The sequence below is a fragment of the Sycon ciliatum genome, chromosome 1, assembly GCF_964019385.1.
Source record: "Sycon ciliatum chromosome 1, ocSycCili1.1, whole genome shotgun sequence".
NCBI classification, from domain to species: Eukaryota; Metazoa; Porifera; class Calcarea; order Leucosolenida; family Sycettidae; genus Sycon; species Sycon ciliatum.
Window position 1 is genome coordinate 2,375,932 of NC_088643.1, and position 26,286 is coordinate 2,402,217.

General features: G+C 49.6%; 1 long non-coding RNA gene across 1 annotated transcript in view; it reads left to right on the forward strand.

Moving 5' to 3' along the window:
• The first annotated feature begins 280 nt into the window (after positions 1 to 280).
• The window catches only part of LOC135809921 (uncharacterized), a 120,518-nt gene continuing 94,512 nt past the window's right edge, over positions 281 to 26,286 (forward strand). Inside the window, exons 1-2 of the long non-coding RNA XR_010552254.1 lie at positions 281 to 707; positions 1,539 to 2,788. This is a non-coding gene — a long non-coding RNA (uncharacterized LOC135809921). The remainder of the gene's footprint in view (positions 708 to 1,538; positions 2,789 to 26,286) is intronic.

The window sequence follows — 26,286 nt, forward strand, 5'->3', positions numbered from 1 at the left end:
GTGCCTATTGATAACTACAAGTACTTGACACGAAGCTCCATCGCCGACATCCAGCAAACCGAAATGGAAAATACAAAACGTTCAAACTGTTCAAGGACTGCAGTTTCTTTGATTTCTCGCAAAATAAACTTTTGAACACGACTATTTCTCGCAAAAAGACTTTCTCCAGCCGCGGACAAAATGTTTTCAAACGCGAAATTTTGCATAAAATCATGCCCAGATTTCGATGCGCGCGCAGAAGTACTGAGCCCCCTTAAGGGGGCTCAGTACTTCTGCGCGCGCATCGAAATCTGGGCATGATTTTATGCAAAATTTCGCGTTTGAAAACATTTTGTCCGCGGCTGGAGAAAGTTTTTTTGCGAGAAATAGTCGTGTTCAAAAGTTTATTTTGCGAGAATTCAAAGAAACTGCAGTCCTTGAACAGTTTGAACGTTTTGTGTTTTCCATTTGGTTTGCTGGATGTCGGCGATCGATGGAGTTTCGCGTCAAGTACTTGTAGTTATCAATAGGCACGGCCGTTTTCGTGGGCGCTCAGGAACAAAGCGTGTTCAATCTTCTTCAGGTCAAGCTTCTTCAGGTCGTGTAGTTCTAACTTCCAGCTCAGATATGCCCTTTTCTCAGTCTCGCCTGCCAGTGAAGACAAGTAAACCTGCAAGATTGTCCAGAGCCCAGCTACCAGTGATACATGTACCAGTCTCAGAACGCAGGTAAGTGACATGCTTCTCTCAAGTTCAAGTGCATCCACTTGAGTGGCACTTGGAACGATATCTATTTTTTCTTTTCCAGTCGCCAGATAAAAATGTTACTGACGACTGTGAGAGAAAAACTGGTCTTGTACCTGCAGTACCTGGAGATAGTGGAGTCAGAGTGTAGTGTCTGCAAGTAGGGACTTGATCTCTGTGAGTAATGAGTGTGGTCTGGAACAGCCAGTATATATAAACAGCATAGGGACATGCCAGTGAAGTGTTCTATGTGTGGGCAGGAGAATTTGGTCAGACATCTGAGTCTCATGCTGGATGGAGTGGAAAGCATGGATCCTATGAACTCTAAGGCTGCACTGGGTGAGTTCTGACATGTGCCTGTGTTTCTCAGGAGAAGGCTGTGGGTTCAAGGTAGTATGGCTGTGCTTGTATCATTGAACTATGACAGGAATCTGTATAATATTATAAAAATGAATATTGAAATATTGGCAATATGCCTTGTAGAACAACTTGAGCAGAGACAGTCACAGACACGTAATATTATGCATGGTCAAGTTGCCACATTTTCATGAGCTCGGCCTTGACCTAGACTGTAAATGCAGCATAAAATTGTGTTATGCATGTTGTGAAGAACTGCAATATTACCCAGGCAAGGCAAGGCAAGGAATGTCAACTGAAATCATGAATCACAGCAGTACACATTGCAGCACTAGTCAGGCTTCTGTCACAGTCTCAGCAAACAAGCTGGAGTGGGAGTTTCGCTGCACCATGGGTGTTTGTAGAAGTCTACTTCAACAACAACAACAACAACAACAACGTTATATATCATGCCTACAGGTACAATCATCTGGTGTTGGCATTTGAGAGGAATCAGGGAACTGGCATCCTTGGATTATTGCACGAACCGGGTGGCGATGGGCGTGTGCTAGTCACAACGAGTTCTGCTATTGCAAAACGCATAACACATCATCTAGCATCTGGAAGACCCAACACCAACACCCCTATTTTACACACTGCTCCAGACCGCACAAGTACTCCAGCAGCTGCAGGAGGTGCAGCATCGTCCCCACTTTCTACCACTCGTGATGATGCTGCAGTTATCTGCTCAAACATTCACGTTGTGCTGCACACTGGAGGCGCGAACTCACAATACCAACAGTGGCTGCTAGCCATCGCATCCAGCAGTAACCAAGCAACTCAAGTTGCTCATTGAAAGCGTTATACTTATAATCCGTTGTTTTGTACATTGATATACCCATGCATGTATGTATGTATGTATGTACATTATAGTATTATTATTATTATCAAATTTTTGATAGGGCAATCCCCACAGGCCTAGGCTAAGGCCTTCTTACAGGGTACCCTAGAAAATGTATGTACATACTCACAATATACAACAAAGATGTGAATAACACAATTCAGTTGTGACTGTTGCATGGGGTATTGTCTGGGATTGGTCTATAGCAAATGCTTCTCGCCCTACATAGTCAAAGTGAAGCTTGAATGAAGTCGATACACTCATTTTGTCAACAATGCTGAATCTGACTTTCAAGTTGAATATGCAAAATCCGTCACAAATTTTGTTTCTCACGGAGAAACGAGATGGTGGACATAAAAATCTATTTTTGTAGAGCCTTCCTATGGCCTTGAAGAGCAGATAATGACCATAAAATGGACCATGTTATTGTCTCGATTCTCCACTATTCAAACAAGTCTAAAGATCGGTCTGCTGAAATACGCGTTTTGCCAAATCACATTCTGGGCTACCTTGGCCTCTCACAGTGGTCTGGTCATATGTTGTGGACATTTTCCAAAGGAGACAGTATTGTAGGCCCCTCCATACCCACTTTCAGGATTTTTGAAGCATTACCAACTGGAATTTTACGCCTTTAGTGAGAAATCATTGAATTTTTGCCGAAAAACATAGGTACAATAACACCCCCATAGCTGGGGAACCACATAATAAACCTATCCTTGAAATAGCCCAGACCAGTTCTCTAGGTGTCTGGCCATCTGAAAACACACAGTTCAGATCGATTTACCATAATATTTTTTGCTCCCTCTTCGGGGTTGAGCCCCCTTAAGTGGTCAATAATAAGTGGTCAATATAAGCGGTCAATATAATGTTGATATTTGACCGCTTAGAAATCACAAGTTTCTGTGGGGGTCAATAATAAGAGAGTGATAAACCATCATACAAACCTCGGTTTCGCCTCGCTTCGTATGCCGGTTTATATTTCACGTACAAGCGTACTGTTGGGTTGTATTCCATACACAATAATAATAATTTGTTTTTAAATGGGAAAGTCCACTGTATTCCCGAATAGGCACGAGAGGTGGTGGCGGGGCAAGGCTGCTCTGCCGACCTTAAAGGTCTGGTCGTCTACGCAGATAAAGCGCGCCATAGTGTAGTATCATGATTCATGAGGAGGAGGAATACCCAGTCGTGAGGGAAGCAGAATGAGAGAAAACATGTAGTGAGGAGAGGGGGGAGAGGGGGGAGAGGGGGGAGAGGGGGGGGGGAGAGAGGGGGGAGAGGGGGGAGAGAGAGGGGGGGGGAGAGGGGGGGAGACGCCAGTGAGGCACTAGTCTATACTGTTGGTCTATGCCATTAAATTTTCATATGGCGTCAGTGACTGTTCCATGTGGCAGTTGTTATGTTATGTTATGTTAGTATTGTTACCTTTATTTTACTTCACCATAGCTACAGGTATTGCTGCCTTCTTGCTGTGGATCATAAATGATGCCACAGCTCCTAGGCTATGATGAAAAATAAAAATAGATTAATATGATCAAAATATCCACTATCACTCTGCAACATTACCTTGATGCTTCCAAGTGCACCCTGGCGCATTCAATTTTCCTTGACCAGCACCCTGCTCATTTACAGTCCCTTAATTGGTTCAATTCAGGTGGCACCACCCGAAGCTGCGTTCGTCTCCCCCTAGCTAGGTCTACCCTATTCATAAATTCCCCTTTCTTTTCCTCCTACTCCACGTGGCTCCAACTGCCTCCCAGTGTTAGACAAGCTCCAGATATGCCCAAATTCCGTACCCTCGTCAGACAGCACTTCAGTATCTCCCAGTAAACAAAGTCACAGTCACCACTTCCGCTGCATAGCTCGCTGAGCATCCCATTGCTTTGTAAGTTGCTAATCCCTTCCCACTTTGTGTACGTGCTCTTAATTTTCTTTTTTTCTCTTCTTCCGTGGTTGGTCTCACCCTCTCCTCAATTCAATTGGCTGTCTTGACATGCCACGAGGTGCAGAAATAAATAAATAAATAAATAAATATGAACACCATATATGAACACCATATTTATCAACCATAAGTACAGCTGCAGTGGTGTCTTCAACTTCATTCTCCCGAGTCAAGCTCCGTATGGAGACATCCAAGAAGAAGATTGCCTGATGAGTCCAGCGGGGACGAAACGTACGTCGCAATCGAGCTATGTCGTTGCTGTGTCATCTTCTATGTGCCATGCGCTACTTGATGTACCAGCCTGCTATGTTTGTTTGTTTGTTTGTTTGTTTGTTTTTTTATTATTTCAGGCTATGTCGGATACCGCCAACCATGCATCGACTAGGCGCCAGGCGCGAACTGATGGTGGTGGTGGTGAGAAGGAGAGCTCTGTGCTAGAACTTTGAAGCTTAGAGAGCGTGTGTGGGCAGGCGTGTGTTTACCGCCATATTGCCAGGTGTCTCTTTACCACCATATTTATCAACCAAAAATATGAACAGTATGGGAAGTAATAAAATGCCATGACTTTCAGCAGACCAGTTATAAGAAATACCATGCAGCAGTGTATTTTATGTGTGTTGTGGTTGTACATGTAGATAATATACATGTAGATGATGGACAGGGGACGTAATAGTGTGTCAATAGCTAATGGAGTGAAGTGAGATCAAGATCTGAAAGAGATTTTTGAAATGAACAAGGTTTGGTAGAGAGCGGGTAGCATCGGGTAGAGAGTTTCATGTGGTGCTGCCCAGAAATTGGATAGAACACCTCCCAGCAGGATTGGGTAGGAACGGGATGCGAAGTAAATAATGCAGCTGCCCACGGGTGACTATACGATCGGCAAGTGGCATGTGAGGCTTGGCAAGTACTACAAAATAATCTTGAGAAAGAGAGCTTGCAGATCCGTGTATATACCGGAAACCAAATACAAGCAGCTTCTGTAAAAGGACTTGGTGAAGTGATGGCACGGATAACTAAGCAAGCAAGGGAGCTGTTGCAGTCCGGCGGGGAGCCTGAAACACAGCACGAATACCAGACTTATGCAGTTTTACAAGGTAATTTAGCAGAGACCGTGAAAGCGCAAGAAAGAAGCAATTAGAGGCGTAACAGAGATGAGATAGTATCATAGACATACCCTATTCGGCGTGCTTTCAGTGACAAGGCCCGGCCATGCCTCCAAGCTGTCCAGTGGTCGCGGCCAATTTTTTCGCCAGGAACTCGATGTGAGGTGTAGTGGCTTTCCTTTGTTCTTCAGCTCTCCATGATACGTGTCTCTTTTGTAGTGAGCTCAGTAGTCTTTTTATGACTCATACATTGGTATCTCAGAACCGCCCTTCAAACCCCCAAACGCCAACCACCTCCCTACATGAGTCATGAAAAGACTACTGAGCTTACTACAAAAAGAGAGCAGCAATATATACATTGGTATTTCAGGACCGTACTTCAAACCCCAAAACGCCAACCACCTCCCTACAGTTCTTGCTGCTAGATTCGGCAGTGGCTTTATACACGATCTCCTTGGCTTGACACTCTCCGCGCAGTGGGCATGACTCTCCAGTTGCATCTGCTCGATTTCTAGCAGTTAATGCTTATTGCGACCGCCCCCATGTTCGGCATCGGGCTGTAGATCACTTTCACAATACTTGACATAATTTTTCGCGTCAAAATTCCCAACACCCATTCTCGGCCTGTGGAAATGACGCGCCAAACGAAAGTACATGTGATCTCTGCCCTGATGGTCCAGTGATGGGCCGCAGTGAAAAAGTCATGATATTAGCCGATTAAACGGTTGCTGACCCTCACATGATATGCACAGAGGACTACAATACCACTGGAATTCAATGACTAGTGATCTGTATTTGAGAGCGACACTTGGGGATTCCTGGGTGTCTGCTACGTGCTTGCGCTGACCTGTTGGCTCCATCGCTTTCTGTGCTCTTCAGCTCATCGCTGAGGCATGGTGAAGTCCCTCTGGCTTTCAAACATGCTGTAATAAGCCCTCTCTTCAAAGCTGGCGATCCATCGGTAGCTGCAAATTATCGTCCTGTGTCGCTCCTGCCGATCGTATCCAAACTACTCGAGAAGATAGTCCAGAAGCAACTTGTTGCACATCTGGAGCGATCATGTGCCCTACCACCGACGCAGTTTGCCTTCCGCCGTGAGCACTCCACAGAGGACGCCCTAGTTGCAGCAACAGATGCCATATTAAAGGCCCGGAACGACAAGTTCACCACAGGCGTCTGCCTAATCGACATGTCAAAAGCCTTTGACAAGGTCAATCACAGCCAACTGGTCCGAGACCTATTCGATCTCGGCCTGGACAATGCCTCCCTTCGCTGGTTCTGCAGGTACTTAAGCGATCGAACCCAGCAAGTGCGCATTGGCCCCACCTACAGTGTTGCTGCTAAGTGCTCATCTGGTGTACCTCAGGGCTCGGTCCTAGTACCGATCCTGTTTAGCATGTACACCCACCCGTGATGTCTCTGCCATAGCCCATCCTGCTCCATCTCTGCAATTTGCCGATGACATTGCCGTGTACTGCCACAAAAAAACAATGCTAGCCACATCAGCCTGCCTATCAGGGGCCGTCACCAACGTCGCTGACTGGCTCAAGCATCGACATCTACTTCTAAATGACAAGAAGAGCCAGGTCCTGTCAATTGTACCACAACGCAATGCGGGTCAGCATGTCGCTGTCCGCTGCAACCAGACAGAGCTTCCCCTGAGCCCAACAGCAAGGTACCTCGGCTTGACCCTTGACGCCGCTGTGAAGTGGGACCCCCATGTTGACGCGATGGCGAAGAAAGTTGTGCAGAAGATTGGAGCGCTGTGGCGGTCCCGCAGATGTCTGAGCCTCAGCAGTCGCATCCAGTATGTGAGCTCAGTCATCATGCCTGACCTCCTATATATGTCTAACGCCTTCTCTTCCTCCCTCAAGGTTTCGCAGCTTGATCGCCTTCATGTAAAAAATGTCCTGCAGAACCGAGCGGCGAGAGCGGTATACGGCTTGCCGCCTCACACCTCGGCCCAGGCTCTGCTCGAACGGATATCCCTGTACAGAGTTCGCGAGTGCTACGCCCAGAAGCGGCTCGTCCTGGTGTGGCGCTGTTTTTGTTTTTCTTTACGAGAAACCACGAACCTCGAGAACAGAATACGGCATGATAGAGGTGGTTGCAGACGCAACTGTGGTGGTGAAACTGGAGTATCTCCGCCGACCTGAGGTCTCGGCTTCAGCGACACTTCTGTGCACCAAAAACTGGGGAGGAGTAGGCACAGGGGGAGGGGAGGGGGTACATTTATAGAGGAAGGAAAAACGGAAAGATGATACATGTCATAGAGGAAGAAAAATAATAATAAAACATCTTCACTAGTTTGAGGGAAAGAGACAAACGGGAAAAGTCTGAAGACAAAATTTACTGTCACCACCAGGACTCGAACCAGGGACACTCGCTTGTAGCTAGCGATGCTCTGACCACTGAGCTATGGTGAAGTCGTCATCCCAGCAGAGACTGTTTAACATCTTCTTCAGACTTCGTAACTCACACTTCCTGTGAATCCACACAGGCGAGTGGGACGCAGCCCTCACTGTACCCACACACTTCACGTACACTCTAGCACGCGGGGAGCCCTAAGTCATAAAATCTTCACTAGTTTGAGGGAAAGAGACAAACGGGAAAAGTCTGAAGACAAAAATTGACTGTCACCACCAGGACTCGAACCAGGGACCCTCGCTTGTAGCTAGCGATGCTCTAACCACTGAGCTATGGTGTAGTCGTCATCCCAGCAGAGACTGTTCAACATCTTCTTCAGACTTCGTAACTCACACTTCTTGTGAATCCACACAGGCGGGTGGGACGCAGCCCTCACTGTACCCACACACTTCACGTACACTCTAGCACGCGGGGAGCCCTAAGTCATAAAATGTTCACTAGTTTGAGGGAAAGAGACAAACGGGAAAAGTCTGAAGACAAAAATTGACTGTCACCACCAGGACTCGAACCAGGGACCCTCGCTTGTAGCTAGCGATGCTCTAACCACTGAGCTATGGTGTAGTCGTCATCCCAGCAGAGACTGTTCAACATCTTCTTCAGACTTCGTAACTCACACTTCTTGTAAATCCACACAGGCGGGTGGGACGCAGCCCTCACTGTACCCACACACTTCACGTACACTCTAGCACGCGAGGAGCCCCAAGTCATAAAATCTTCACTAGTTTGAGGGAAAGAGACAAACGGGAAATAAAAAAAATAATAATAGTAAAAAATTTCGATCAACAGAACGAGCTGAACCGACATTTCACAAAGGCTTTTATTGTATTCAAAAAACGAGTGGATACGAAGGCAGTGAAGAACATGGAAGAAAGAAAAAATGTGATATGGAGAAAATGATGAACAAAAAATCGTACTTCGAACTAGTTTTCGCACAACACTCCTCAGGAAGCTACGTTGTACTAATGAAAAACAATCCAGAAAGATACTAATAAAGAGAAATGGAGTGAGAAGAAACAACACCTATGAAAATGATATTCCTAGAACTAAGGTAATAACAGGAAAAACTGCGAAAGCACTTAAAGGGGAAGTTAAGGCAAAAATTAAAATTTCACCAGTTGTAGTCTTCGGGGTGCTGAGTCGAATGGTCTTGGTCCGAGAAAGCTGAGACGCTCCCTTCCTACTTGAATCCCAATCGAACTCGCGCACTTCCACCGAAACTGGGTGACTGCGCCCTACGAGATGGGGATTTGTATGCAAAATGTCACTAAAAGCGCCATTTCGTTCTTATAAAAGCACGGATGACCGCCATTGGCCCATATGTTGTACTCTTTTGGACGCTGAGTCGACTGGTTTTGGTCCGAAAAGGCTGCGATGCAGCGTTCCTCCTTTATTCCCAATCGAACATGGTTGAAGAAGCGGTCACGTGCTCCTGGGTGCCAAAATCACCTGGTCACCACGCCAGCAGGCGACAACTTTCACACCAAGGTTCAACTCGAGTGACAGGACTGCACCCAAAAAAGGTCAAAACAGGCTGTAAGTTGTACCCTGCAGGCACGGTGACCAGGTGACTGGTGTACGCAGGAGCACGTGACCGCTTGTTCGACCATGTTCGATTGGGAATTAGGGGTGAACGCTGCATCGCAGCCTTTTCGGACCAAAACCAGTCGACTCAGCGACCAAAAGACTATAACATATGGGCCAATCGCGGTCATCCGTGCTTTTATAAGAACGAAATGGCCCTTTTAGTGACATTTTGCATACAAATCCCCATCTAGTAGGGCGCAGTCACCCAGTTTCGGTGGAAGTGCGCGAGTTCGATTGGGATTCAAGTAGGAAGGGAGCGTCTCAGCTTTCTCGGACCAAGACCATTCGACTCAGCACCCCGAAGACTACAACTGGTGAAATTTTAATTTTTGCCTTAACTTCCCCTTTAAGGAACTTGTAAAAACTACTAGTATACTGTGACACAAGATATGTCGCCAAAGCCACATCCACCTCCGCTGGTGGAGGGAGTGACTTGGTCATGGCCACGGGAGCCAATAGTGGACTTGCCGAGTGGGACGCTAGGTCCTGTGTTGGCGGAGGCAGTGGTTGTTTACGGGGTCTTCCCCGCGTGGGACGCTCCAGTTGTGCGCTACGTGGGATAATGTGTAAAGGAGTGTGTTGCTTGATGCGTTCGCTCAGGTGCTGAACAGTCCTACCAACATACCGGCTAGCACAATTCCGGCATTCAAAGCTGTAGATTACATGACTTAAATGATGGGTTGGTAGGACGTCCTTCAACACCGTGAACGAACGCATCGTTGTGTAGACGGGTATGAAGTGTACCGCATAGTAGGTTTGTTTGATGATCGCACGAACTTCACGACTCACATTGTCAGACTTCTTGCCCTTCCATGGTAAGCACAAAAAAAGACAGGACAGCGAGCAGGCCCTATCAATTCATGTTTCGGCGTGGAGGCTGTAGACAACAGTTTTGCCAACATGTCGCCTGGGTATCCGTTTTTGGTGAAAACGGAACGGCCCTGACCAAGTCACTCCCTCCACCAGCGGAGGTGGATGTGGCTTTGGCGACGCCACGTGTGTTGCATGCAGACACGTTTGCGTCATCATCGCTTGCTGCATCACCGGCAGAGACGACAACAATACCTACCTCAATATCAACGAGACCCAGAAGAACAACTGCGAATTACACCATGACCTATTTCAGTACGGAAGTACAGAGCCAACGGAATGCACAACAGGAGCGTGAGACAAGGGATGGGAGGATACGGGACCTGATTGCTCCAAGGCAGGACGTCGTTGAGGAGCCTTCGGCCAGTGAGTCCGGTGAGTGTGAGAGCGAGAATGATTGTGTGAGTAAGAGTGGGTGCGAGCGTGTGTTTTCTAGTAGGAAGTCATCAGTGTATAAGCATCTTGTATCTCGTCCTGATTGCTGCAAGGTGTATTCTGATTCTTCATTTTCTGTTTTGTGCCGTGCTCGTCATGGTTATAAGTTGCAGTTGAGTGTGTTAGAAGCTGTTTGTCAACGTATTCATAAGCCTAATCTGTGTGTCCAAAAGGACAGCATTATTCGTTTGAAATTGTTCTAGTGGAAAAGCCTATAATAATAATAATAATTGTTCTAGTAGCAGCTTGTTCTATCTGTTTGGCCCTGGTTGGCCATGGTGTCATATCTTGTGTCACAGTATACTAGTAGTCTTTACAAGTTCCTAGAGTGCTTTCGCAGTTTTTCCTGTTATTACCTTAGTGCTAGGATTATCATTTTCATAGGTGTTGTTTCTTCTCACTCCATTTCTCTTTATTAGTATCTTTCTGGATTGTTTTTCATTAGTACAACGTAGCTTCCTGATGAGTGTTGTGCGAAACCTAGTTCGAAGTACGATTTTTTGTTCATCATTTTCTCAATATCACATTTTTTCTTTCTTCCATGTTCTTCACTGCCTTCGTATCCACTCGTTTTTTGAATACAATAAAAGCCTTTGTGAAATGTCGGTTCAGCTCGTTCTGTTGATCGCAATTCTAAAACTATTGTCGCCTCGACGCCTATATAGTAAAAAATCAAAAAATTAAAAAGGGGGGAGCCAGAGTGCAAGCAGAGAGGGTGTTCAGGGAGTGTTCAGAGGGCATCTGTGGCTGAGCGCCAGTCTCGGCTGCGGAGAGACTTGTAGGTGCCTTCCTTGAATGCCTGCATTCCCTTCTGCGTGGGAAGGTTGCGTAGCAGGGCAGATGGGAGACGATTCCAGTCTTGGATCGTGGCATGGGGGAATGATCGGAGAGCACTATTACGGGCTCCGGCGGGCAGTGTCGGTGCTAGTTGGTGCTGGTGCTGGTTCTCTTGCTGGTGGCGAGTGGAGCGCCGGTGCTGGTTAGCAACTGCCCTCGGTGGTGTCATGGTGGTCAAGATTTGGAGACCGTCGATCCAATGCAGCTTGTACAGGAATGTGAGTGCTGCGACTTGACGCCGAACAGTGAGGCTTGGGAGGTATGACCCTGGGCCGATGAGCTTTAGGGCTCGGTGCTGTACCCGGTCCAGCTGGTTCAGGGTAGACTGGGACGCACCCAACCATGAAAGTGGACAGTACTCAAGTACTGGGCGGACGAAGCCGCGATACACGGCATACTTGGCCTTGCTGTCGGGAATGGGCAGGGCCTTCCTTATGAAGCCAAGACGTCGGTGACCACGGACTGCAACTTGTCGAATGTGGGAGCGAAAGGAGAGGCTCCGATGAAAGAGCACTCCGAGCAACTTCAGCTCCTCCACTTCCTCTATGGCCACCCCATTGAAAGTGGCTGGAGGAATCGGCCAGGGTTGACGGTGATGCGAAATTGTCAAGACTTGCGACTTTGTCGGCTCGAATGCGATCTTCCAGCTCTAGCCCCATTCAGCTAAGGCATCCACAGCAGTCTGGAGCTGCGCTAGGCCAACAGGGAGAGCGGTCAGGGACGGGATGCACTGATAAAGCGTGGTGTCATCTGCATATATGGCGAGCTGGGTTGTGGCTGGGAGGTGGCCTCCATGTCTTTGACATACAGGAGGAACAGAGTGGGGCCCAGTATGCTCCCTTGTGGCACACCTGAGCTGATTCGGAATTTAGGTGAGGTTTGTATGTTTTTGTTTGTTTCTTTTATTTGAATTCGTTTAGAGCACAGGCAATTCTGCCTTCTCACCAGAGGAAAACCTCCGGTCCCTGCTAAGAACGAATATAATATTATGAGAGAAGGAAATATTAAAAAGAATTATAATATGATAGTTCCAAAGCACCATGTTTGTATATAGTTCAAATGGGTGTGTGTATGTGTAAGCATGCATTGAAGAAAACACAGAGAAAACATGCAGTAATGTGTAGGGATGCCGAGCAAGGTGGTTACAAAATTAATTCTGTTCAGAGCCAGTTTAAAGGCAAGCGCCGCACTTTGGAGGCGAAAATCGCTGGGAAGGGCATTCCAAAGAGTGCTTCTCACAAATGTCAATGACTGACGACCGGAAGGTCCAGGAAGGAAAGGCACTTGCAGTAGCCGCTGTTCCTGTCCTCGAGTAATACGGTGATCATCCCGGGATGCTTTATTTTTTATTTATTTATTTTTTACTAAAAAACACAGCCCTACTAATAATCAGGGGAAGAGGACAACTGAAATGACACTGGACAACAAGACAAAGGGGAGTAGGGGCGATGTGCCGATGTGGTTGGCGAGGCTCAACCGACCGGAGGTCTCGGAATCATAGCCTACGACCAGGCATCGATAGGAATGCAGCTAGGGAGGGAGGGAGATCAAGTGAGAAAGAGAAAGAGAGAGAGAGGGGGAGAGGGAGAGAGAGAGAGAGAGGGGGAGATAGATAGATAGATAGATAGATAGATAGATAGCGAGAGAGAGAGAGAGATAGATAGATAGAGAGAGAGAGAAATAAATAAAATACAACAAGAAAGAGATGAGAAGAGAAATAAAACAAGAAAGAGATGAGAAGAGAGATAAAAATAAAACAAGAAAGAGATGATGGACGAGGGTAGATGCTCATTGACGGGTGGCATAGCCTCACAAGGAGTCCGTAGCCCAGAGCCAATACTTTTGACGCAAGTGGCGATGGACCTTCGTCTTGAAGGATTGGAGAGACTTCAACTGGGGCATAGGATCCGGAAACATGTCTTGCGGAAGCCTGTTCCATTCATCCACTACACCATATGTGAACGAACGCTGGAGAAAGTTGGGGGCCGTAGGGAGGAGCACTGCTTGTAGCTGATGCTGGTGGCGGACACGGAGCTGCGACCTTGTCCGCGGGACGAGGCTAGCTTCCTGGCGAGGCGGCACGAGCGCAGAGAGATCTGGATGGTCTTGAAGGCACATTAGCTTGTACATGTATGTGAGAGCGTACACTTAGCGGCGGGCAGCTAGGCTCTGCAGCAAGGCGTCAGGACCAATGATAGCAAGGGCCTTCCGCTGTACTCGGTCGAGTCTTTGCAGGTGAGAGTTGCCTGCGCCCATCCATGTCAATGGTGCGTATTCGAGTACAGGGCGTACGAAGCCTCTGTACGTTGTCAAGCGTCCTTCACGACCAAGGAAACTTGATGCTCGACGCAGAAATCCTCGTCGGGCTACAGCACGAAGAGAAACATTGCGGAGGTGGCGTCTGAAGGTGAGTTTGCTGTCGAAGGTCACTCCCAGGAGCTTCAGCTCGTCCCCGCAGGGGATATCATGGGCTCCGAATGTTAGGTCTAGGAGTGGCCAGGGGTTGCGGTGGTGGCCAATATGCAGCAGCTGCGACTTTGTCGGCTCAAAGCGAACTCGCCATTGTTCTCCCCAGCTACTCATTCGATCCAGGCTAGATTGCATGTCTGCAATACTGCCAGCAGAGTCATCGCTGGATCGTATGATGGTGTACAGCGTGGTGTCATCTGCGTACACACCCGTTCGCGTTGATGAGGAAAGACAGGTCTCAGCATCGTTGACATACATCAAGAATAAGGTGGGTCCCAGGATGCTGCCTTGGGGTACGCCAGCTTTAATCTGGAATTGAGCAGATTCCTGTCCATTGACGATTGCGCTTAGTGTGCGATTCCACAAATAGTCCCGTAGCCACTGCAGCAGGCTACCGCCAATACCGAGAGTGGCCGCTTTGTGTAGGACGCCGGGGTGCGACACGCGGTCAAACGCATCAGCAATGTCGACAGCCAGGACGTGGGCACAGCCACCAGAACCAGCTGCCAGCGACCAATTATGCCCAAGCACTGCTAGTAGGTCAGCTGCTCCAAGGCCACTGCGAAATCCGTACTGCTTGGTTGACAAGAGATGATGTTTTTCAAGGTGATTCACAATTTGACAATTCACAATACGCTCCATCACTTTGGAGATGATGGGGAGGAGGGAGACTGGGCGGTAATTCTTAGGGTTGGATAGGCTGCCCTTCTTGTAGACTGGCACAACTCGAGCACTCTTCCAGGCCTCTGGCTGGACACCCTTACGGAAGCACGGAGCGAAGAGAGACGTGAGAGGCGATGCAAATTCATGGGAGCACTCTTTGAGCACTCGGGCAGGGATGTTGTCCGGACCGGACGCCTTGCCAACGTCGAGCTGGTTCAGGAGGCGTTTCACTGATTGCAGGCGGAAGTGGATGCGGCTAAGTGGGGTGACCCCGGGTTGGCGAACATGAGGGAGATCCCCCGGGCCCAAGTCATCATCTCCAAGGCTACATTTATTGGCGAAGTAGCGACCAAGGCAGTTCGCTTTGGCAGCATTCATACGGAGTTGGTGACCAGCGTCATCTACCAAGCATGTTATAGACGAGCCATGACTGGCGCCAGCAGCAGATTTGAGCACCGACCACCATTGCTTGTCTTTCAGGCCTCCGCGTGACAGTTTCCGACGAACTCTCAGTTCCCAGGATGTGCGAGCTCTCACATTCGCGAGGATAGCATCTTCTACTGAGCGCATGAAGCAAGCCTTGTGGGCTTTGCTGAAAATATTGTGTCTCCAGGCCTTCCATGCCTTGTCTTTAGTGTTCAGTGCTGTGGAGCACTCAGGAGTCCACCATTTGGGGTCTGCTGGGCGGGTAACAAGCTGCTTGGCGGGGATAAATTTCTGCATGCCACTGGAGATGACGTCACTTAGCTTCCTGCAGGACTCTTCAGGGTCGTCAGTCACAATGGTGGACCAGTCAGTAGTGCGATAGAAGGCCCGCAGGTGCCCCCAGTCTGCCTGATTGTAGCGCCAGACAGTCCTGGAGGTAGCTTGCTCAGCATCAGGGGTGAGGTAAAAGTCGGCAAGAACAATCCCATGGTCAGAGCGACCAAGTGGCGCTTTGACAGTGGTGTCGATAGGAACGGGCATGTTGGAGAGGATGAGGTCCAGGGTGTTCAGACCCCTAGTCGGCTGCAAGACATGCTGGTGGAGTTGATGCTCAGCACACAATTCTTCCAAGGCCTCTCCAGCTACAGTTGTTTTGCTGCTGCAGAGCCAAGTCTCGTGATGGACATTAAAATCCTCAGCTAGCACTATGTGAGTGCCGTGAGTGCGGGCCACGTCTAGTGCAGGTCCAAGATACTCAATCAGACAGGTGTCGTTGTCCGCACAGGATCCAGGCCGATACAAGGCACCGATAACAACAGATTGTTGCGTAGAAAGACTCACGGCGAGCCAGAGAACTTCGTGGTCATCAGTGGGAATCTGGTCGAGGTGCACCACTGGGAGGCCGGACTTCACCCATACAGCAATGCCGCCACCAAATGCATCCCGGTCACGTCGGATGGGAGGCGAGTATCCTGGAAATATTGTCTCAGAGGCTATGGTCTGGGCCGAGAACTTCGTTTCTGTGATAACCGCTATGTCGACGTTATCGTTGAGCAGTGCATGCTGCAGCTCTCCCAGCTTGTTGGTGAGGCCAAATGCATTGGTCACCAGCCAGGGGAGCGGCGGAGCTCCACTGATCATTGCGGGGTGCCAGCAGATGCCGTGCTGTCGCTGTCAGCGCTGTCAGCACCATCCAGTGTAGGGTCACCTCTCGCAGCGCCGCCAGGGTGTTGTCGATTGGGCTTCGGGCGGTCTCGGTACTCCCATGGCCGGGCGTATAGAGGCCTTGGCCAGAAGTCCGGAGTTGTCACAAGGATCAGGTCTGTGGCATCTATACAAATCCTAAGCTGAAACCTTTCCCGTCTGCGTTGTGTGGATGCTGCTGTTGTGAACACTGGCCGTTGATCCCACTGCCTCAGCGCGCCCCTTCACGAAAGTTTTGATGCTCTCTTCAGAGCAGTTTGTACCTAGGTTGTAACAGTTCCCTGTTAGCGCTAACCTTATCTGCCCTCTAGCTCTGTATCTTGCACCTTTCTCAATCCTGTCAGCACTCGCGTTATCACCTTAGGGCACGAAGTGCCCTATATCAGTTGTGTTGCCTTGAGCAAGCATTGTCTTTTCCAAGAATACCTTCAAACGGTTACACTGGTAGCAGAGGATGGTTACCATGGTGTTCTTGGAGCTCGCCATTGTCGTGGCGATCCTTGTTCTTTCTGTGTTGCTATTCAGGTTGGCCAGCGAGGTCCGTGAAGCCAGTCGCCAAGTCAGCGCCCGTCTGAGCAACCGACAACAACCGCTCCCTGTGCCGCCCGCTCATTCGTCCGGGAAGCCTCGGCACGCTAAGGAGCCGCCGATCTTCGATGGCAAGCCCTCGCAGTTCAAGGAGTGGGCTTTCTCCATTGAGCTGGCGATTCGGTCACTGGGAATCACCGACTCATCGGTGATGGTGGATTATGCAGCGGGCTTCCTGAGCGGCAACGCCAAGCTATGGCTCATCGCATCGTTGGATACGGGTGTGGAGTTCTCGACGTGGCCAGCGCTGCGTGAAGCCCTCGCCAAGGTGTACGGTCCGTTGCATCATCAAGAGCGGGTGCGACTGGATCTCTTCGCTGTCAGGCAGCACTCAAGCTTGGAGAGCTATGTCACCGAGTTCTCACGCCTAAGCCTACAAGTGGTTGAGATCGACGAGCTGACCCGAGGACTGCTGTTCATAAATGGACTGCACCCATCTGTCAAGACCCGGGTGTTGCGAGAGCACCCCACTGATCTGAGCCAAGCGATCAGGTCAGCGCAAACGGCGGACCAACAGCCGAACCCGATTCAGCATCGAAGTCAGCCCGTACGACCCCAAAGGCTAACACCGGAGGAGAGGCGTCACCTGAGTCGGCAGGGTGGATGCTTCGCTTGTCGGAAGCCAGGTCACCTAGCTCGGGATTGTCCCAGCAATCAACACCCAAACGCTGGTCGCCAGTGAAGAATGGCGTGCGCTCGCTGGCGACCAAGCGGAAAGCACCCAACGGTTACCCGATTGACATACGCAACCGTTACAGCGTTGCCGAACAGGAATCCCATGTCAGCAACGTTGATCTCGCAGTACAGGACACGGAGCTTCCTTTGGAGCATGACCTTCTCCGTGTTGAGGGCAGGATCAACGGCCGCCAGGCAATTATGCTTATTGACTCGGGATCGACGCACGACTTCATATGGGAAGCTTTCGTGCAAAGAAACGGCCTTGTTACGGAGAGCAAGGACGAAACACTGAAGGTAACCCTGGCTGATGGCTCATCGACATCATCGGGACTGCAGAGGACCGGTCCGGTAAAGGTTATCGTGAAAGACTTCAGCGACACCCAATCTTTCACAGTCTTTCCGTTGAGTCGCTATGATGCTATCCTGGGCAAGCCATGGCTGACCAGGCAAAATCCGGATATCAACTTTCAGACCAAAGAAGTCAAGCTGAACGGAGAGCCGCTCGTTGCTAAACCCCCTTCCGGCCAAAATAGTGATACGGAGGATCAGGAGTCGCCGCCAATTGAGAGCATGCTCATATCTGGTTCCCAGCCTCGCCGCGAGTTGAGGAAAGGCGCGCAGGGAATCCTGGCGTGGGTCAACGCTACTGACGACGAGGAGGAGGACAGCAAGCCATCAGCCGCCAGACAACACCCAGATCATCAAGAGAAGCTGGCTAACCTTCTGCGGCGGTACTCGGACATCTTTCCAGACGACTTGCCGACCGAGCTTCCGCCAGAGAGGGATGTCGACCATGAGATTGTGACTGAGGAGGGTGCCGTTCCTCCATCACGGGCTGCCTACCGTCTCCCCAAACCCGAGATGGACGAATTGCAAGCCCAGCTCACGGAACTCCTCCGCAAGGGCTTCATCGAACCCAGTAAGTCACCATACGGTGCCCCAGTCTTTTTCGTTACAACGTCTGATGGCTCATTGCGCATGGTTTGTGATTGGCGGAATTTGAACAGGATCACCATCAAAAACAAAGCTTGCCTCCCAAACATTGATGACCTGTTTGATACCATTCAAGGTAGCTCATACTTCAGTAAGCTGGATTTACGCTCGGGATACAATCAGCTTAGGATCCGTCAGGAAGATGTACCTAAGACGGCTATCAATACTCCCTTCGGTCATTTCCAGTTCCGGGTCATGGGCTTTGGATTAATTAACGCCCCTGCCACGTTTCAGTCACTGATGAACAGTATTCTCCAACCGTACTTACGGCGGTTTGTGGTAGTGTTTCTGGATTGATTGATTGATTGATTTTATTTTACTTCGCAAGTTCAAACGGGTTCCTGGCCCAGTTATATGAAAGCGAAGGATAGAATTTGCCAAAATCCTAATGAGCAACAACATAGGCAATATTATCATAGAAGTGGAGTACTATGCGAGCGAGAATACTGAGAAGAAAGGAACATGTCAAAGCCTGACGAAACACAACCTATTTCAGGCATACACAAGGAAGGCAGGCTAGCTTAAAATCTTGCAATCTGGATACGGTGCGCACCTCTCTAGGCAAACTGTTCCACAGCAATGCTCCAGCGTGGATGATATTCTTATCTTCAGCAAATCCTGGCAGGATCGTCTTGAACATTTCCAGACAGTTCTTGAGACGCTCCGGAAAAATAGGCTATTCTGTAAGCAGTCGAAATGTGAATTTGGTGTCAAGTTCGCAAAACCAAGAAACTGTCTCACTTCCGTAACTGTCGTCGGTGGCTGCCATTCCCTCACTGCTTTAAGCTTCTTTGGATCTGGAGCGATACATTCACCGTCGATGCGATGCCCTAGAAACAGAACATCCTTGACACCAAACTCACATTTCGACTGCTTACAGAATAGCCTATTTTTCCAGAGCGTCTCAAGAACTGTCTGGAAATGTTCAAGATGATCTTGCCAGGATTTGCTGAAGATAAGAATATCATCCAGAAACACTACCAAAAACCGCCGTAAGTAGGGTTGGAGAATACTGTTCATCAGTGACTGAAACGTGGCAGGGGCGTTAGTTAATCCAAAGCCCATGACCCGGAACTGGAAATGACCGAAGGGAGTATTGATAGCCGTCTTAGGCACATCTTCCTGGCGGATCCTAAGCTGATTGTGTAATAGGTGTATGTATGCTACGACCTGAATACTCACCATTCGTATTTCCCGCTCGTTCCCCTTGGCAATGAGCCACTCACATAGAAGAGCGCATGCTCCAGGTTCTGTTCTGTTCTAGTCTAGTCTTGAGTTGTCGTTGTCCTGTACTCCTTCTGTCTACACTCTTATCGAATACTTCTATAAACTATCCAATCATATAAACCCCTGTGTTCCGGTGTGAGGGGCATAATTAGTCGGGAGCAGCTAACAATTGTATCCCGAGCGTAAATCCAGCTTACTGAAGTATGAGCTACCTTGAATGGTATCAAACAGGTCATCAATGTTTGGGAGGCAAGCTTTGTTTTTGATGGTGATCTTGTTCAAATTCCGCCAATCACAAACCATGCGCAATGAGCCATCAGACTTTGTAACGAAAAAGACTGGGGCACCGTATGGTGACTTACTGGGTTCGATGAAGCCCTTGCGGAGGAGTTCCGTGAGCTGGGCTTGCAATTCGTCCATCTCGGGTTTGGGGAGACGGTAGGCAGCCCGTGATGGAGGAACGGCACCCTCCTCAGTCACAATCTCATGGTCGACATCCCTCTCTGGCGGAAGCTCGGTCGGCAAGTCGTCTGGAAAGATGTCCGAGTACCGCCGCAGAAGGTTAGCCAGCTTCTCTTGATGATCTGGGTGTTGTCTGGCGGCTGATGGCTTGCTGTCCTCCTCCTCGTCGTCAGTAGCGTTGACCCACGCCAGGATTCCCTGTGCGCCTTTCCTCAACTCACGGCGAGGCTGGGAACCAGATATGAGCATGCTCTCAATCGGCGGCGACTCCTGATGCTCCGTATCACTATTTTGGCCGGAAGGGGGTTTAGCAACGAGCGGCTCTCCGTTCAGTTTGACTTCTTTGGTCTGAAAGTTGATATCCGGATTGTGCCTGGTCAGCCATGGCTTGCCCAGGCTAGCATCATAGCGGCTCAACGGAAAGACTGTGAAAGATTGGGTGTCGCTGAAGTCTTTCACGATAACCTTTACCGGACCGGTCCTCTGCAGTCCCGATGATGTCGATGAGCCATCAGCCAGGGTTACCTTCAGTGTTTCGTCCTTGCTCTCCGTAACAAGGCCGTTTCTTTGCACGAAAGCTTCCCATATGAAGTCGTGCGTCGATCCCGAGTCAATAAGCATAGTTGCCCGGCGGCAGTTGATCCTGCCCTCAACACGGAGAAGGTCATGCTCCAAAGGAAGCTCCGTGTCCTGTACTGCGAGATCAACGTTGCTGACATGGGATTCCTGCTCGGCAACATCTTCCGAATCCGCTTGCAGCGTCGGTTCTTCCAGCTCTAGTACGCTGTAACGGTTGCGTATGTCAACCGGGTAACCGTTGGGTGCTTTCCGCTTGGTCGCCAGCGAGCGCACGCCATTCTTCACTGGCGACCAGCGTTTGGGTGTTGATTGCTGGGACAATCCCGAGCTAGGTGACCTGGCTTCCGACAAGCGAAGCATCCACCCTGCAGACTCAGGTGACGCCTCTCCTCCGGTGTTAGCCTTTGGGGTCGTACTTCGGTGCTGAATCGGGTTCGGCTGTTGGTCCGCCGTTTGCGCTGACCTGATCGCTTGGCTCAGATCAGTGGGGTGCTCTCGCAGCACTCGGGTCTTGACAGATGGGTGCAGTCCATTTACGAACAGCAGTCCTCGGGTCAGCTCGTCGATCCCAGGCACTTGTAGGCTTAGGCGTGAGAACTCGGTGACATAGCTCTCCAAGCTTGAGTGCTGCCTGACAGCGAAGAGATCCAGTCGCACCCGCTCTTGATGATGCAACGGACCGTACACCTTGGCGAGGGCTTCACGCAGCGCTGGCCACGTCGAGAACTCCACACCCGTATCCAACGATGCGATGAGCCATAGCTTGGCGTTGCCGCTCAGGAAGCCCGCTGCGTAATCCACCATCACCGATGAGTCGGTGATTCCCAGTGACCGAATCGCCAGCTCAATGGAGAAAGCCCACTCCTTGAACTGCGAGGGCTTGCCATCGAAGATCGGCGGCTCCTTAGCGTGCCCGAGCGGTACTATTGGGATGAAGAGTCCAGGTACCTATACCTCCGTGCAGCCCCAAACAATCGCTTGTGTGTACCCAAGTGTGCAGTAAGGCTTCAGCTCCTGCAGGAGTACCACGACTGTGTTACGGCAGGCCATCAGGGACGGGATCGTACATATTTCCGGCTTCGTCAATTCTTCTATTGGCCGAAGATGGGCCTTGACGTGAAGAAATTTGTTAAATCTTGCGGTATATGTCAGCGCACTAAGGGTGGGTTGCCCAGATCCGGTTTGCTGCAATCGCTCCCAGTACCAGACACCCCCTGGAAAGATATTTCCATGGACTTTATCGTTGGCTTATCCCAGACCCCTCAGGGCTTTGATGCAATATATACATTTGTTGACCGGCTTACAAAATGTGTCCATTTAGTCCCCACGACTTCCAAAATTGACGCTAAGGGTTCTGCTGATTTGTATCTCCAGAATGTGTTTAGATTACACGGTTTGAGTTCCACTATTGTTTGTGATCGGGACCTAAGATTTACTTCTGAATTTTTCCGGGAATTGTTTCATCAATTAGGTACCACCTTGTCGTTTAGTACTGCCAATCACCCACAGACCGATGGGCAGACTGAGAGAATGAATAGAGTAATTGAGGATGTGCTTAGAGCGTTTGTTAACCACAAACAAGATAATTGGGACAAGCTTCTGCCTCTTTGCGAATTTGCAATTAATAGTTCATATCAGTCTTTCACTTCTAACACGCCGTTTTATCTAAGTTATGGACTTAATCCCAAGTCCCCACCAGATTTCCTGGCACGGAGGGGAGGAGGGAGTGCCCCAGACTGGATCCAGGATCGGGCGGATGCCGTCAAGTTGGCAAAGGACGCCATGATTGCCGCTCAGGCTAGACAAGCTCAGTAGGCAGACAGACAGGGGAAGGGTGCCCAGCAACCTGAAGGTTGGCGACATGGTGCTGGTGTACAAGGATTTCCTAACAACCGCAGAAGCCCGGGATCAGCCTTCACAGAAGCTACGCCCTAAGTGGTTCGGGCCCTACCCAATCATCAAGAAGATCGGACCCAACGCCTATCAGCTGGATCTACCCAGCGCTATTCGGTGCCACCCTGTCTTCAATGTCACTGCTCTGCGCCGGTATGAGCAGAATACTATTCCCGCCAGGCAGCAGCCACCTCCGCCACCCTTCATTGACTTGCACGGTCAGACCAGATACATGGTGGAGAAGATTCTTGACGATCGCCAGCGAAGGCATCAGACTCAGTACCTTGTCGAGTGGCAAGGGTACCCAGACGACGAAGCCACCTGGGAGCCAGAAGGGAACTTGCTGGACGAGGCCGGTAGGCCGATAGTTGCTCTGAGGCGTTACAGGGCGTCCAGGGCATGTTAGTGACACTATGGTTACCGCGAAATGTTACTCGCTCAAATTCAATTGCACGTGTACCTTGAGAATTCCCACTTGATCCTTGTTGTGTTAAGCCATCCATTCCCCTCCTGTTTTAGATTTTCCCCATTTCCGCTATCTTCACTCGCCTGACTGTCCTTGGTTACCTTGCACGGTGCTTCAATTAGATGAGCGTTGTTGGGTTGACACGATTTCATATGATTATTCCCTTTCCACATATTCCTCGACTCCCTGGAGGCACCTGTGCCTCGCTTAGGAGGGAGGGATGGTGTAACAGTTCCCTGTTAGCGCTAACCTTATCTGCCCTCTAGCTCTGTATCTTGCACCTTTCTCAATCCTGTCAGCACTCGCGTTATCACCTTAGGGCACGAAGTGCCCTATATCAGTTGTGTTGCCTTGAGCAAGCATTGTCTTTTCCAAGAATACCTTCAAACGGTTACATAGGTTGCCCACAAAGATTACTGTTTTCTTGGCCCTGGGGGGTTCCTGTGCAACTAATTGCCAGCTGTCGTCAGCAATGATGTCCAGGGTCTGGGGCTCGTTGTCGTCGTCCTCCAGCTCCAAGCTTGGCCTGTATTAGCCATCAACTGAAAGTAGGTGCAGAAAAGAGGACTTGCAAGATCATGTAGGCAACGGAAAACAAAAACAAAACCTTGTAGTTAAAAATGGGAGTTAGGGATCGAATAGATAAGCGCTCGAGGAGGGAGGCTGTGGATGCACGGCTGGAGAGTCGGAAAATTGCACGAATTCCGGATTTGCTGGATTTGATTAAACGACTCTGTAGCTGCTGGGTCAGCGACGGGAAGAATGCATTGGATGCGTACGTTAGTCGTGCTTGCACAATGCCAATGTACCAAAGTCTGCGGGCTCTTATGGGCAGAGATCGCCCATGGCGCCATAGCTGGCTGATGGCGACTGACGCCTTCTGCACAACACTGGAGACATGTGGCTGCCAGGATAGCTGGTCATCAATGGTTACGCCAAGGTATTTGGCAGTGGAGGTAACAGTTAAGGCTTGATCCTTACATTTCACGACTGGTATGTCCCCAGTGAGTCCCCGAGGTTGAATTACCATGACTTGGGTTTTGCTCGTATTCAGCAGAAGCCCAATTTCGGAGAGCCAGTCAGACAGACGTGTCACAGCCGTAGTCGACGCCTTGAAAACAGTGTCCAGATCTGAATCAGAATAATCTAGGATGATGTCGTCCGCGAACTCCTGATTAACAACAGTGCAAGGTATGATCTTCACTAGTTTGAGGGAAAGAGACAAACGGGAAAAGTCTGAAGAAAAAATTGACTGTCACCACCAGGACTCGAACCAGGGGCCCTCGCTTGTAGCAAGGTATGACGTCGGAAATGTCACTCGTATAAAGGACAAAGAGAAGCGGCCCAAGAACACTGCCTTGGGGCACACCTCTTGAGCATGGGACTGCATCAGAGAGAGCCTCACACACCTTGACACGCTGAGTACGACCAGACAGATAGCTAGCCAACCATAACAATACTCTGCCATTGACTCTCAGGGTGAATAGTTTATCAATCAGACGTTGATGTTGGACACGGTCAAACGCTTTTGACATGTCAACCATCACAATACCTGTGTATTTTCGCTCTTGTTTGGCCAGCAGCCAACGGTTGGCGGCTAGAACTAATGCATCTTCGGTAGAGTGCATTTTCCTGTAGGCAAACTGACTGCTAGGTAATATGCTAAGTTGCGTGAGGTATGCTGTGAGCTGCTTCTTTGCAAAGAACTCCAAAATCCGGGACAGAATAGGGAGCAATGACACTGGCCTATAGTTAGTAGGGGATGTTGCATCGCCACTCTTGAACAGTGGACTAATGTGTGATGTTTTAAAACACACTGGCAAGTATGCATTGACTAGGGTGGTAAATGGAGGTGCCAGGACGTCTGAACACTGCTGCAGTACAATTCCAGGAATGTTGTTACTCCCAGATGCTTTGTGAGGACTCACAGTTTGCAAGCATTGTGCAACATCAGACACGCTTACCGGCTGAAATGTTGAGAAGCTAGATGCAGAGGCTGGACCATGTGGTATATGCAGCTCAGGTGGCCGCATAGGGTCATGCACAATGTCTCCAAACAATTTACTGAGTGACTCAAGCGGCGCTTCAGGTTCTTTCCGTGTCTTCTGTCGGCCTGTGACATCGTTCATGACAGCCCAAAGTTGCCGTTGATCTGATGTATCACATCTCTTAGTGAAGTACAAGTTGCGCTGACTCCTGTCCAACTTCCGTGCTTTGGAGCGAGCCAATCGGTGTGCTTCTTGAAGGTTCTGATCGGTTTTGTCTCGGAGCCAGAGACGATGCGCTCGGTTCCGTTCACTTGCCACTAACTCATCTGTAATCCAGGGGCAAAGACGTCGAGATTTGCGGCGCCGTTCCCGAAGTGGAGCATGTTTGTCTAGAGTGGTTTGGATTCCCGCAGTGAGTGACGACGCAAGCACATCCACACAGACAGAGTCACAGGTAGTTAGCGTCTTCTCCAGGTCACATGTAAACATATTCCAATCCACTTTGTGCAAACAGCGAGTCTTGCGCAGATACTGTCCCTTCAAGTGGTGACTTGCTGAAATTGGCAGCCTGGCAAGTATTGCAGGTTTTTCCGCTCACAACGGCCTGGATACGTCTATCCGCCAGGTAGCTGTGGAGCCACTGTGTCAATGGGAAAGCCAGCAGTGTCCTCCAGGACCTATTCTCACCATCAGCTGGCAGCACCACCCGGCACCAGGTTTCCAGGGGCCTCACTGTCCCCTCGGCACAGTCAGAAGCCGGCAGATCTCGCCTGGCCTTTCAGGCAGCCTTGGCCGGGAAGGCTCTCCCAAGGAGTGTAAGGGAGATCAAGGCTGCCCAGAAATTTAAGCTTGCCTCCATCCCCTACACCTTGCAATGAATGCTCTGTCTGACTTTTCCCGTCCACACACCACGTCATTTACTCTTCTCTGCGTGCTTTTTTATTTATTTTTTACTATTAAGTATTATTCACACTTCATACCCGACCTCTTCAAACCCCAATTACAGCTCATGAAATGTATTCGTGCATCAAGAAACTCAACAACAACAGAGCCTGTGGACCCGATGGGGTTAATGCAGAATGTTTGAAGTACGGAGGTGAGACGCTGGCCCAAGCGCTGGCTCAATGCCTGAATTGCATGTTTGAGACGCATCATCCAATTGAACTCGGACAAGGCACATTAATACCCCTGCCGAAGCCTAACAAAAAGAAGGGACCTCCCGGAAATCTTAGGCCCATTGTGCTGCTGAATTCAACCAGAAAGGCCCTTTCTCTCCTTACACTGCGACGTATCCAGCCAGCAGTGGACAGCTATCTGAGTGCATCCCATAGTGGCTTCCGTCCTGGCAGATCCACGGCTGATGCAGTCTGGACGCATCGCTGGCTAGCCGCTATCACCCAGAAGTACCATGCCACCATCGAGATACACGGAATAGATATGAGCAAGGCATTCGACACAATATCGAGAGAGATGCTGCTCACGGTGGTCAATGGC